The sequence below is a fragment of the Arachis ipaensis genome, chromosome B08 (genome assembly GCF_000816755.2).
Source record: "Arachis ipaensis cultivar K30076 chromosome B08, Araip1.1, whole genome shotgun sequence".
In the NCBI taxonomy this organism is placed as follows: Eukaryota; Viridiplantae; Streptophyta; class Magnoliopsida; order Fabales; family Fabaceae; genus Arachis; species Arachis ipaensis.
Genome location: NC_029792.2, coordinates 104912209 through 104927368, shown reverse-complemented (window position 1 = coordinate 104927368; position 15160 = coordinate 104912209).

The following is a 15160-nucleotide window of genomic DNA, read 5'->3' as shown; positions in this document are numbered from 1 at the left end:
TTGGGCTAAAAATCCAAATCGTAAGAAGTTAATGTACCAAATCAATGAATTCAAGAGTTAATATGAGTTACGATTGTAAATTTCATAATCCAATTTGAGTTCACTAAAATTTTAAGAGTAAAATTAAATTCGACTTCAAATTTTAAGGACAAATTAAAACTCTCAAAAACAAGTATTATAATGTGTCGGTCTCACAAAACAAAGTATATTAAATTAGGGTTCTTGACGAAACTTTTTTTTGGTGGGGATTCTTGATGAAACTAATATGGCTTTTAGGGCTTCTACCATTTCCAGAGTTTGAAGTCTTCTCGAGCCAGCTTAAGTGCACAGAAAAGAGAGTTAGTGTGTGGGTATGGTCAATGACCTATCTTGTGAACTTTAAGGATAATGAAGAAATCATGCCCAATATTTTGGGGTTGTGTGTATTACGAGGTGCATGTTTGTTAATTATTTGGAATTCCACTTTGGGTTTATGATTTTGCGGCTTATCATAGGTTTAGATTTAGGAATAGCATTTGTTCTTTCGTTGGACAAACCCAAAACTAGAAAAGAATTATCCACAAATTGAAAGGTATAAAAGGAACGTTTATGTTTGAAGTCAAAAATCAAGGATATCAAATGGGAGTTGATGGTTGTTGTTGTGTGCGCAAATATCTAAGAATCGAAATTGTCAAATACAATGAAGATATCTGATCAAGTCAGACCTGATTCGACGGGACTGTGACCAAGTAGTGGGCATTCCTTGGCTAGTGCTCCTCCGAGATGTTGGGTGAGAATCGGATGGGGGGTAGACCTGCAACGATACTCTAATGTCAAAGTTAGAAAAGTGTTTATGACTATGAGGTTGAAAGCTAGGGTTAGGTTGTATACCTTGAGGGAATCGTGGTTCCCCTTTCTTATAGGATTTCGGTGCTCCTTAATTAAATCGGAAAGATACGATACGTATCTGTGACATTAAGTGCCAAAGGTGGCGCGGGCGAAATTTTTGGAACGGGTCGTATCATTGCACAGGTCCCCAATAAGCCGGGTCTGGGGTCTGCCTGTTGTTGGGTTACCTGGTTCGAAGCCTAGGCCCGGAACAATAGCCGCCCAAACATTGCACGCTTAGTTGCAACGACATCATCACGTTTTTGGGGTCCCGAGGTGGTGTTTGTTCATCAGGAGTTCGACTACAGATGACTGGTTTTCAAAAGCTCCTAATCGTGAGAGACGTGCTTGCAATTTTCGAGGGCTCACGTCAGTTCAATGGGAGGGGCATTTATTATCGTGGGACTTAATTTACCATATTGCCCTTCCAGTCCCTTCAACTCACGCTTTTTGGGGTGCCTTCATTTAAACTTTGTTTTTCAGTTTTGCTTTCCTCACTCTTCTAATTCCACTTCTTCTTCTTCGCAAATTTTGTCACCTTCTTCATCTCTCTTTCGCCATTTTCTCCAGTTTCTTTCTTTACTTCGGGCTCTGCTTCGCTTGCTAGGATAATTTTTGCTCCCTATCATTCACTCGCCACCGTTACTATCCAAGTAAGTCCTCGTTTGCTTTGTCGTATGTAAGCTTTTCCTTGTTTTCTATTTGTTTTGCTGCATTGGGTGTGGTGGTTAGTCACTACCGTGGCGGTGGCGTTGGGTGGTTTAGCGGGGGTGCCACTACATTTTTGGCTTGGGGTTTAGGCCATATTTCTTTGTTTATTTCCTTTAGTCTTTCGGCCTTCGTGATTCGGTCGTAGCTTGTAGGCTCACGGTGGTGGTGGTACCCCTATTTGTAGGTATGGTGCAAAGGAGGACCGAGCCTCGGGGACTTAGTTTTTAGGTTGGGGTGTGCCCCGAACATATTTTTGGTACAACACGGAGGTGGTGGGGACCCTCTCGCGTCTCACCGAGGGAGGCCTTTAAGAGCTTCAGAATGCCAGAGCGATCTGTGGAGCGCGGCGGCGGAGGAACAACATGTTCTCTCCCTTCCCGAGCCCCACGAACAGGTCTACTACGTCGATCCGGATGCTCCTCGGGTCCCTGACTGGATGTGAGTTTACAAACTCATGTTTGACGTTGTTGGAGTTTGGTTCCCATTTTCCGACTTCATCACCGGGCTCCATAATCGGTGTAGCGTTGCCCCATCGCAACTCCATCCTAATACCTGGGCCGCTATTAGATGCTTATCCCTGCCGTGGTGGAGGCCTTCTTGTTCTTTTTTTCTCCTGACCGTGCCTTACTGGGAGGACAAATTAAAGAAAGGGTTCATGTCCTTCCGGGTTGTCTAGAGCCGGAAGATTATTGGCCTCTTTGGGACTCGTTTCACGGGTTCAAAGAGGAATATTTTAAGGTACGACCAACCGAGGGTGCGCAAGATAGAGATAGTTCTCGAACAGTTTCACGTCGTGGATGGCAAGCTTTGCCAAGCCCAAGTAGACCTGGTGAGGGCTTGTCAAGAGAAGGAATCGACCAAAGAGGCCAAGGTCAAGGCGGAGAAGTTGGGTCAGGAGGCTGCTAGTAAGGTTAAACGCCTCAAGGATCTAGAGACCTGTTGAGGTCAAAAGGCCGCGAAGGCGAAGAGTTGGGCAGCGAAGGCCAAGAAGAAGATGAAGGCTACTGAGGCTTTGGCGGATACCTTGCAGTAGAGGAACAAAGAGGTCGTCCGAAATGCAAAGGAGGTCATCTCTGCCACAGAGGAATCCCTGAAGTCGTAGGTAGCTCTTCTGGCCCCCGACATCAATGTTTCCCGGATTGGCACTTTCAAGACAATTTGTGACGGCCAGATTGTGGACCTCAACGTTGAAAAGAGGGCGTATGTATTGAACATTTTGTACTTTGTATTTATGCCTAAGGAGCCGACTTGTGTTGAGACCGCATTGTTTGGTACTCCTTTGTAAATGTTGTTTTTGTCTTTAAATATCCACTTGGGTGGCGTTTTGGCTTCCGGGTTGATCAGGCCCATTGCGCCGTTTTTACTACTTAATTATATAAAAAAACGTTTTAAAAGCATAGAACACAGGCATCTATCGTTGTAGGTTTCAGTACTTGTAAAAAACTAAAAACTAAAGAGGAATCTCTTTTAAATTACTTTATTGGGTCTCGTTAAAACTTTCCTTTAGGTCCCTTTCTGGCCAAGAGGTGAGGAAAGAGTATCCATTACGAAATAACTTAATGAAGAAAAATGTAAAGTTCAAAATAGAGTATCAACCTTCCACGATTTGGACTTCTTAAGAGTATAACCTTTTAAGGTTGATGACATTCCAAGTCTTAGGGATGGTCGAATTTTCAAGTCGTTCCAAACGATACGCTGCCTTACTGTATGCTTCCTGGATATGGTAAAGTCCTTCTCACTTTGCTGCCAGCTTGCCCTCTCCGGGATTCCTAGTTCCTATATTGTTTCGTCATAGGACCGAATCTCCCACCTCAAAGGCCCTTTTGATGACGCCCCAGTTATACCTGAGAGACAACCGTTGCTTAAGGGCTGTTTCCCTCAGGTAGGCTAGGACTCGGACCTCATCTAGCAGATCTAGCTCCACTTCTCGGTCAATTGCTCTGAGTGGAATCTAGTACTGGGCTTTCTGATCTCTAATGGGATCACAGCCTCCATGCCGTAAGTTATCTAGAAAGGGTGATTTTATGGTTTATCTTGTGTTAAATTGAGTAGATTTTATCAACTTTTCCTATATTTATTCACTAAAATAGCATGTTTTTATGAATTCTTCCTAAATTGTGCTTAAGAGTCAAAACATGTTTTTTAGGCCCTTAATTTGCTTAATCTAATTCACTTTAATTCTATTTGATGCCTTGATATGTTTGTTGTGTGATTTTATGTTTACAAGGCAAGTATGGATTGAAGAAGTGAGAAAAAAACATGCAAAAGTGAAGAATTCATGAAGAAATAAGGGATGTGTAGAGCTATCATCCCTGACCTCTTCGTACTAAAGTGATCATAACTTGAGTTACAGAGATCCAAATGAAACGGTTCTAGTGGCATTAGAAAGCTAACATCTGGGGCTTCAAAATGATATACAATTATCTATAGTGGACGTGAGTTCACATGCTCGCGTACACAGCCCAAAAGTCGCATACGCGAGAGATGAAGCACGTGACTAGCAACTTCTGGAGCATTTTGGGCCCAATCCAACAGATTTTTTGAAGTATTTCAAGCCAAACTCAAGAAGAAACAAGGGGGGAGCAATTAGGTTCGGTTAGAAACATGTTTTAAGGTAGTTTTGTAGAGAGAAGCTCCCCCTTCTCTCTAGAATTAGGGTAGAATTATGTTAATCTATCTTAGATTTAGAGTTTAATTCTTGTTTTCAATTAGTTTTTATTGCAATTTCTTGTTCTTACATCTTTGTTCTATTAGTTCTTCTTATTAATTTCCCTTTTTATATCACTTTTATGTTTATAAACTCTTGTTGATTTTCACTTTCTTTAATGTAGTTGATGTCTTTTTATGTTTCTTATTGTTTAATTGAGTTGTTATTATTGTTATCTTGCATTTGGTAGCTTTAGATTTTATATTTCTTGCAATTTAATATGTTATTCTTTTATACCTTCCAAGTGTTTGATAACATGCTTGGCTTAGTTTTAGAATAAATTTTTGAGCATTCTTGGCTTGGAAAGAAAAATTAGGCAATCTTGAGTCATTAATACCCAATTTGGATTGGTGATCTAGAGTTGTTAGTTAATCTTGTTTCCATTAAGATTACTTATGGATTGGGGTTAACTAGGCATATTTGACTTTCTTTCGATGCAAAGATAACGTAATGGGCTTAGCTCTTAGTAATTATTGTGTTATGGTTAATGACTAGGATAGAAAACCTTGATTCTCAATCCTTGCCATGAATGCCTCTTTAGTAATTGTTATCTTTAGTTGTTTGATTTATTTTATTGTCATTTAAATTTCTAGCCATTTAATTTCTTGCCTTTTTATCATCAACCCACTTGATCTCATAACCAATAATTAAGCACTCGATTGTAATTCCTAGGGAGAACGACCCGGGAGTAATACTTTCGGTTAATTTTTATTGGTTTGAACTTGTGACAACCAAAATTAAACTTTGATTGAGGGTTAGTTGTCGGTTTAGAACTATACTTCGACTTGATCTTTATTGATAAATTCTAGACCGACATAAATTCTACTCATCAAAGGAGTTTCCCATATTGCTGACTGTGGAGAGGTGCAGTAGGACCAGAGGATTGAGCTGAGTTCTTCCGCCTAATCACCCTTCTTTTGTTCCAACCTCTTCTTGATACCATTTAGGATTACCTTGTTAGTAGCCTCTACCTGGCCATTGGCTTGAGGGTGTTCGATGGAGGAGAAGTGGTTTCGAATCCCCAACCCCTCGAGAAGACTCCAAAATTTTTTGTTGATGAACTGGGTGCTGTTGTCGAAGATGATGACTTCCAGGATCCCGAAATAGCGGACCACTTGCTTCCAGAAGAACTTTTTAGACTGGGCTGTCGTTATTGCGGCCATGGCCGCTGCCTCGATCCACTTGGTGAAGTAATCAATGGCCACTATGAGATATTTAAGCTGGCCCCGCGCGGTTGAGAAGGGTCCCATGAGGTCGATCCCCCAGATGGCGAAAGGTCGGGAGGCTGTGATGGGCGATAACTCCTTTGTGGAGACCTTATGAAAATTGTCGTTCTCCTAATACTTAACCCCCAATCTGACAAGCTTCATCACCTCTTGGGTTATCATGGGCCAATAATACCTGGCCCTTACAACTTTTTGAGTGATGGCCTCCCCCCCATATGATGGCTGCAACATCTCTCGTGAATCTCCCTCATCACATAATTTGTCTGTTCGAGGCATAGGCATTTCAGGAAGGGCTAGGAAGCTTCCCTTTAGTATAAAGTCCCCTGGATTATCGTGTATTTGACAGCCTTTCTTTTTATCCATTTTGTTCCGATGCATCATCGGGAAGCTTTTCCTCCTCTAAGTATTGTCAGATGGGCGTGGTCCAGTTGGCATCCTCTACTACACCCACCGCTAAGGTTACCAATGGTTCTGTGACCGCCTCATGGATGAGAGAGTGATTTCCTCCCGAGGTCTTGGTACTGGCCAGCTTTGTTAGCAAGTCTATCCTAGCATTTCTTTCTTGGGAAACATGCTGAACTATCACCTTTCCAAAGCTGGTACCCAATTCTCTAGCTTTTTCTAAGTACTTCTGGAGGAATAGATCCCGGGCTTGGTAGGTACTTTTGATCTGTGATGTGACCACTTACGAATCGCTTTTGACGAGCAAACTTTCAACCTTGAGTTCCCTGGCTAATGAGAGCCCAGCTAAGATGACTTCGTACTCAGCTTGATTGTTCGACATTGGGAATTTGTATTTGATATATTGCTCGTACAAAAGCCTGTCTCAGTTTTCCATAATCACTCCGCCCCGCCTGAGACATTATTGGATGCTCTATCTACATGGAGTTTCCACTATTGGGTCGAATGGTCGGCATCGGGGCTGGCCATCTCGGCCAAGAAGTCAGCCATGGCCAGGGATTTGATAGCATGCCTCGTTGACCATGTCATCATTTTTCCCTTCAGGTCAGGTTTTTACAGCACCTTCCTGATGAGCTGGTCGATCCGTACCACGATCGGGTGGCTTTGGAAGTATTGCCTAAGCCACCGAGATGAGACAAGTACGGCAAAAGCTAATTTTTCTAATCCCAAGTATCGATTTTTCATGTTTTGGAAAACCTTGCTAATCAAGTATACCGGGAGATGTCGGCTCCTAGCTTCCCTTATGAGCACCGCGCCCATGGTTTCATCTAAGATCACCAGGTATAGATATAATGGCTCTCCAACTTGTGGTTTTGACAACACTGGTGGCTCTGACAAAAGTTTCTTGAAGTGTTGGAAAGCAATTTTGCACTCCTCTATTCATTGGAAAACGATCCCCTTTTTTCATCAAGTTGAAGAAGGGAAGAGTCCTTTGCGTCGAGACCCCGAGAAATCGTGAAAGGGCCGCAAATCTCCCTGATAGTCTTTGAATATCTTTGATGGACCCTAGGCTAGCCATCTGGATAATTGCGTCACATTTCTCCGAGTCGGCTTTGACCTTCGCTGGGTTAGCATAAACCCGATGAACTTACCCACTTCCATTACGAAGGCACACTTTGCCGGAGTTAGGCGCATCTTGTGTCACGTAGGGATCCGAAGATCTGATGGAGGTCATTTAGTAGTGTTCCCGACTCGGCAATTTTGACGAGTATATCATCCACATATACTTCTATCGTCTTGCCGATATGATTATGGAAGATTTTGGTCATCAGCCGTTGGTACATGGCCACCGTGTTCTTTAGACCAAAATGCGTCACTGTATAGCAGTAAATGCCATCCGGGGTAATGACTGTTGTTTTTTCTCATCTGGTGGATGCATCGGTATCTGATTGTACCCGAAATATGCATCCATGAAGCTCAAGTAGTTATACCTAGATGAGGAGTCGACATGGCTGTCAATGTTGCGCAGTAGGAAGGAGTCCTTGGGACAAGCCTTGTTAAGATCTGAGTAGTCGACGCACATCCTCCACTTACCGTCGGGCTTCCGAACCATAACCACATTCGATAGCCAAGTGGGGTATATAGCTCTCGAACAAAACCGGCTTGTAGGAGGATGGCTCTTTGTCTTTTTACTTCAACCGCTCTATTTATCGGCATCTTTTGCTGCTTCTGTGCTACTGGTTTTGCATCCACCTTCATGGCCAGTTGGTGAAACATGAAACCGGGGTCTAGGCCGGGCAGGTCCGCCAGTGTCAACATGAAGAGATCCCTATTCTCTCTTAGGAGGGATGCCAAAAGAGCCTTTAGTTTGTACAGTAGGCTGCAATTGACGAAAGTGTACTTGTCCACTGTCTCCCCGACTTGCACCTTTTCAAGATCCTCTTCTAGCTCTGGCCTGGGTCATTCTTCTATCCTTGCATCTAGATCTACCACGAACACTTTGGTGGCATCGCAAGATTTTTTTTTCAGAGGCTCAGGCTGGTGTGATCATAGGCTACTGCCGCCTCCAAATTGCCGTAGATGGTTCCAACGGTGTCGTCGTCTGCCCAAAACTTCATGGTTAGGTATCTTGTGAATATTATCACGTAGAAGTCATTGAGTGTCTTTCTCCCTAAAGTGACGTTGTAAGTGGTAGAATCTTTCAAGACAATAAAGTCGGCCATGACAGTTCGTCTCTTGACCCCGTTTCCTATGGTGATTGGGAGCTTGACCGCCCTGTCCGACTTGATGAAGAAATCTCCCAGGCCTACCATCCCATTCTGGTGGGGGTGGAAGTCGGAGTCCTAGAGCCCGAATGCGTCGAAAGCATTTCTAAGTAGGATGTTTGAATCAACGCTAGTGTCTACTAGTATCTTTTTTACAATCCTAAATCCTATCCTGGCCGTGATAACCTTGGGGGTTGTCAGCTACATCATGGATCCGGCAATCCTACACTCGGAATGTGAAATCAGGAAAGGTAGGTGGTGCACAGTGTTTCGAGGCGGTTGCTGTGAAGATCTTAAGCTCTTTCTTCTGGGAGGCCCTCGACTTCTCGCTTGACCTTCCCACCACCACATTGACTATGATGGTGGGGTCCGCCTCGGTCTCTTCCCTTGATGGCTGTCTGGCGTCTCGGGGGTTGCAGCCCTCTCCCGTTTTCAGGGATCTCTCCCTCACATATTTTCGAGGTTCGTGTATTATTTTCACGAATTCAGAGAATTTTCCATGATGGATGGCTTGTTCCAAGGCATCCTTTAGGTCAAAACAATCTTGAGTCCTATGCATGTACCTTTGGTGGTAATCGTAGTATAGGGACTTGTTTCCTCTGATCTATTTCTTGAGCTGTTGTGCTTTCAGGATTATGCCACGATCGACTATCTGCTGGTAAACTTTAGTGATAGGAGCAGTTAGAGGGGTGTAGTTGGTGAACTTTTCGATCTTTGAAGGTTAGGGAGGTCTTCTCGATTGCTCTTTGGCTCCTTCCTTCGAGAAAGGGAGGCTCACCGCCTGACAGTGAGGTACAGAGGTTGAGGCATTTCATTTGTTGACTGCCATGACCTAGCTAACTTCTTCATCATTTATATACTCCCTTACCATGTTTTGGATTTCATGCATGGTCCATACGGGCTTGGTGGTTAGGTGTTTTCGAAAGTCCTTGTTTGTTAGCCCGTTGGTTAGGCAGAGGCTGGCCACCAAGTCTATTAGGTCGTCGATCTCTCAACATTCGTTGTTGAAACGATCCAAGTACTTCTTGGTGGACTCGTTTTCGCGTTAAGTAACACCTAAGAGGTTTATAGGGTGTTTGGCCTTCGCGATCCTAGACGTGAATTGGGCCAGGAATCTTTGGGATATAACGGTAAAGTCTTCGATGGATCCTTGAGGTAAGGAGTTAAACTACTTGACAGCCGGTCCGACGAGCGTTACTTGCACCCATGACTACAGGCTCGTGGCGTCGTCTTCTTTTTTTGGTCATAGATCTCTTGTGCTTCCATTCTCGCGATCCAAGGTGTTCTTGGCATGGAAAGCGCGAGTCATTTGTCCGGGTTGGGTCAGTCCTATCTCGCCGCCTCCTTGTCTGTGGCTCTAAGGGATCTACTGAGGTCTCTCTCGGTGGATGGTCCCTGAATAGCCCTCCGACGACAGCTAGAAATGATCCCTGGCTGCTACCTCCCCCTCTAGGTTCTGCAATCAGTGGCGCAACTCCTGGATAATCCGGGATTTGTCTGACCTAGTTCTCCCGAAAAGGGTTGGGAGCCAGCTTCTGGGTCCAAATTTTGGCGGCTTTGTGGCTGGTGATTGGGTGTTACCGTTGTGTGGACCACACTCGGGACCCAAACCTTGGCCGCAGCGACGTCATCTTGGGGGTTGTGTTCGTCGATGATCTCTTCCGAGTTCCGGTCACCCATGGGTCTGGATGCCCTAGCAGTTTCTCGCTTGCTGGGTCCCCACAGACAACACCCATATTCAGGTCGGACCTGACTCGATGGGACCACGACCAGGCAGTCGGTGTTCCATGGCTAGTGCTCCTCCGGGACGTTAAGTGAAAATCGGATGGGGGGTGAACCTATAATGATACTTTGATGCCAAAGTTAGAAAAATGTCTATGAGGTTGAAAGCTAGGGTTAGGTTTCTTACCTTGGGGAATCGTGGTTCCCCTTCTTATAGGACTCCGATTCTCCTTAAATTGGAAAGATACGATGCGTATCCGTGACATTAAGTGCCGGAGGTAGCGTGGTGTGGGATTTAGAATTCCCGTAGCTTAACCGGCAAGTGCATTGGGTCATCCAAGTAATACCTCAGGTGAGTGAGAGTTGATCCCATGAGGATTGTTGGACTAAGCAACAATGGTTATCCAATTGGCTTAGTCAGGCGAACAGAAAAGGGTTGTTGATGGTTGAAAGCTCATAAAACATTAGACAAGAAAATAAAGAAAGCAATTAAAAGGTTTGGTGTGAAAACAGTGAGAGAAAACAGTTAAAGCTTTGGAGATGTTTACTTTTCTGGATTAAAAGTTCTTACCAACTATTTTAACAATGCATGATTCATTCCATGGCAAACTGTAATGGACTAAACCCTAATCTCTTAGTGATTTAGCCTCTTCTAACCTTCATTAACCGCCACTCTCGTGGTCACTTAATTCCAATTAGAGGGTTAAGTTCAAAACTAGTTTATGGCCACAAAAATCCTAATGACCCAAAGCTAACAGGATTATATGTCACATATCCCAATTAGTTCATGTAATTAGCAATTTAGGAGAAATTTATTTTCAATCTGTTGTTCAGGCGAGATAACTCTCTCGAGAATCACAAGAACTCATGTAGAAAAAAGGTCATACTCTCGTTCCACCTAGATTCATAAGATTAAGAACGAAAACAATCCTTGAAATTGAATCAATACATTAATTAAAATAGAAAAGCATTAGTTCTAATCCATAGAAATAAATAGAGCTCCTAACCTTAATAAAAGAGATTTAGTTGCTCATGACTTATAGAGAAACTAGGGTTCTAAAACGTAAAACGTACGGAAGAGAGAGGGTCCGAGATGATCTTTTCCCTTTTTATACTAACCTAATTTGATTTGGAAACAAAATAAAATAATAAAACCTAAAACTAAAAGATATTGTTTGTAAATAAAAATTAAAAAAAAAAAATGAAATATAACTAATAAATGCTCAATCCATTTGAGATGCCAAAAGAGGGGAATTCGGTCAAGCTTGTTGGCGCTAAACGCTGGCTAGGCGTTTAATGCCTAGGGGGTGCTGCTAGCTTTTTTTCTTTTTGCTCCAAACTCTACCAAATTACTCCGAATTTCACCTGAAATCATAAAAACACCAAAACAACTTCAAGTAGCATCCAAGGAGGATTTTTTTTGCACTGAAATCAAGTAAAACTAAATAAAATCTAACTAAAAACAACTGGAGAATGACAAGAAAAAGGATACAAGATGCTCACGCATCATAGCGCAAGCAGAATTTTTGGAACGGACCTTATCATCGCGCGGTCCCTGATAAGCGGAGTTTGGGGTCCGCCCATTGTTGGGCCACCCGGTCCGGATCCCAGGCCCGGAATAATATCTTTCATCACGTCGAATATCCCATATCTCACTCCCTTCATAGCTGTAATGGAAGAAGATACGCGTTATTCTATTATGGTTCTTTGAACAAATATACATATGGCTCTAAAATAGTAGAAACGAGAACTTGATCGATTCTTTTATTTTCTTCATGTTTTTAAAGGAAAATTTCAACGACCAAAATCAATAAATAACAATAAAATTAGGATTTTTTTCTGAAATAAAAAATATTATTTCCAAATACAAATTATTTTAACTTTTAATACCAGGATATGTTTTTTTCTTGTAATTTTAGACAAGTTCGCCGCACCCCCTGGCGAACTCTATTATTTTTATAGAGTTTGCCGCACCCCCAACAGACTTCAAAATTTATACGAAGTTCGCCGCACCCCCGGCGAACTTCACCTTAAATTCGCAAAATAAAAGCATGGGCTGTAGAGAATCGAGCTCAACACCAATATTTCATTCTTCTCATTGGTTCTCGTATTGTTATTGTTTCTCTAGAATGTCTACAAATCCGTTGTTTCTCGTATTGTTTGGACAACCAATAATTATGTACATGGGACTAGAAATCAACAATCTAACAGTGTTGAAGAATTTGATATTGCATTCCATTGGACAACAACACATGAAAAGAGTGAAATTTACTACAGATATCAAATTGATGTAGACGACACTTTGTTTTATAAAAGGTATATTACAATTGTCTTTGTTATTTAGTTATTATTTTTATTAGGCCATAGTTTTGAAATTTTTTCCTGTTGTTTTAAATAAGGTATCAGTTACGTGATGATGAGGACGTACGTCTAATAAGGTCGTGGCACAACTGATGGACAAATGTCCATCTGTTGGAATTATTCGTGTTTCTAGTTGAGTTGGGTGGACGAGGATCATCTACAGATACTGTGGATGATAGTCCGTTAAGTGGACATGTTAAAAGAAATATTAAAAGGACGATGGTTAATATAAAGGGGAATGCTAGGGGGACAATGACTTTGTTGAACAATATGAACAACCACCAATCAAATAAAAACACACTACACCTCCAAATTAACCCTCTAAATTTTAATATTAAAATAACTATCCGATATATCTATTGTTTACATTGTTTAATATTTTCATTGTTTACCTATACTTTTCCTAATATAAATATGCTACCTGAAGGTAGTCAAGAGGGATCAAACGTTGACCTTCTTAATGCTGGCATGATGCAAGATAATGATAAAAGTCATAAGGGTTCTGCTATCAGGAATCCGATGATGGATCCCTATGAAGACATATTTAAACTAATTGTCTACCTTACATCTTAATCAGTTTATAAACTTACTAACGTGTAAACTAACTAAAAATTAACTAATAAGTTACTCTAACTAATATGATAGACCATTTCTTCTTGTAATTTCTTGTACTTTCATGTACTTACATTCTCTAATTAATTCTATCATTCCCTATCAGCAGCACACAACCTTTGGTGGTTCCTAAACCATAGTTTGACTTTTTTGACTCGAAGTCGCTGCCAATTACAATAAGTAGTGCTACTGTGAATTTAAGAACTTTAATTTCGGAAAGGTAAAATATAGATTAGAAGAGAATATGATATTGAAGAATAACATTGTCACTTAATGAAAATAATATGGTCCTTCTCCTTAAATAAATTTTATTATGGTTGGTTGATGAACCACGATTTTATGACTTATTTTGGATTGAATCGAGTGAATTTTATCAACTTTAGTCACACTTATTCATATAATTTGCATGTTTTTAAGTTCCCTTTCGAATTTTGTGCTATGATTGAAAACATGCTTTCTAGGCCTTTAAATTACTAATTTTTTTAATCCTCTCATGTTACCATTCGATGCCGTGATGCGTTTGTTGAGTGATCTCAAGGTTATAGGGCTGGAATGACATGGAGGATGGAGAGGAAGCATGCTAAAGAGGAAGGAACACAAGAAATTGAAGTTTGAAGAAGTTGGTCCCGATGCGTACGCGTGGCTGACGCGTACGCGTGGTGAGTGTCACGTGCCTCAGTAAAGGGAATACGCTGGGGGCAATTTTTGGGCTACTTTTAGTCCAATTTCAAGCTCGAAAATGAAGACAAGAGGCTGGGGATGGAGCTGGGACAGACACAATTCACTTTAATTTTAGTTTTTCGATTAGTTTTTGAATTCTAGTGAGAGAAACTCTTACTTCTCTCTAGGGTTTTGGTTTTCTTAGTTTACTTTCAATTGGATCTTGAGAGAAACTGCTACTACCTTCACACCTAGTTATTTTCCTTATAATTTTCTTCTTTAATTCCTATAGTAATCTTTTCAATTTGGTTATCTTAAACTCATATTTGGATCTTGTTAATCTTGAATTTTATTAATGCATTGAGTTATTTCCATATCCATTGTTATTACTTGTTTTGTTATTGTTGATTATTGTTAGTGGTAACTTGAATTAGATTATTTTCTCACTTTTATCATGTCTTTTATTTTTGCTCACCAAGTGTTTGAGGAAATGTCATCTATGATCATGGAGTAGATTTCCTTGGTTTGGGGTTGAGTAATTAGAGCCTCTTGAATTGTTATACTTAAGTGTTGATTGGTAATTGAAGATTGTTAATTAGCTTGAACCTCACCAACTCTAGTCTCTCTCCATGAAGTGACTAGGACTTGTGAGCTAAAGTTAATTGTGTTCACTTGACTTTCTTTCAATCCATAGAGGATAACTAAGTGAGAGCAATGAGCCTTTACCATCACACTTAGGAAAGACAATGAGGATAGAAATTCCTTTTCTCACCCCTAACCAAGACTTTTTATATTGATTAACTGTCAATTCTTGCTAGTTATTTATTGTTCTAATTTCTAATTATTTATTTTTCTTGCTCTCAACTTCGAAAATTCCAAGAAAATCCTAACTAATGATGTGCATCTTGTTTCAACTCCTTTGGAAGACGACCCAGAATTTTACTCCTGGTTATTTATTTTATTTGTGACACACATTTTAACTTGACCAGCGAAAATCTTGTCGGTTGGGACTATATTTTGCGACGTTAATTTGGAAGAAACTTTTTGGTAATTCTTGACCGACATTTATCCGCTTGTTATTGGTTGCCGCCAACGATAGGTAGTACTATTGTGAATTTGAGAACTTTAATTTCGAGAAGGTAAAATATAGATAAAAAAAATATAATGTTAAAGAATTACATCATCACTTAATAAAAATAACATGACCCTTCTTTTTAAATAAAATTTATTATGGTCTTTATTAAAAATTTAAATATGTTTGGTCCTTCTTTTTAATTAACCTTTTATTAGTGGTCGTTATTGCTAATTCTTCCTAAATTTTAATGTCATGTTGGAGACGATTCACAATTAGAAAAACTAATTTTTAATGTCAATTCACAATTTTAGTTAAACATTTTTTAGTTAGAATTACAAAACTTATATCATTATATTTCTATTTAACAGATACATTTTTTTTTTGTTTATATTTGCAAAATAATCAAACCTCTTATTAACAAGTTTCTAAATCATTTTTTTATTTTAATATGTGATTACATAAATAGAAAATTAATTATTTAGGAACTTATTAATAAAATATATGGCTATTTTGCAAATATAAATTAAAGGGTTTGTCGTTAAAATAGATGTAT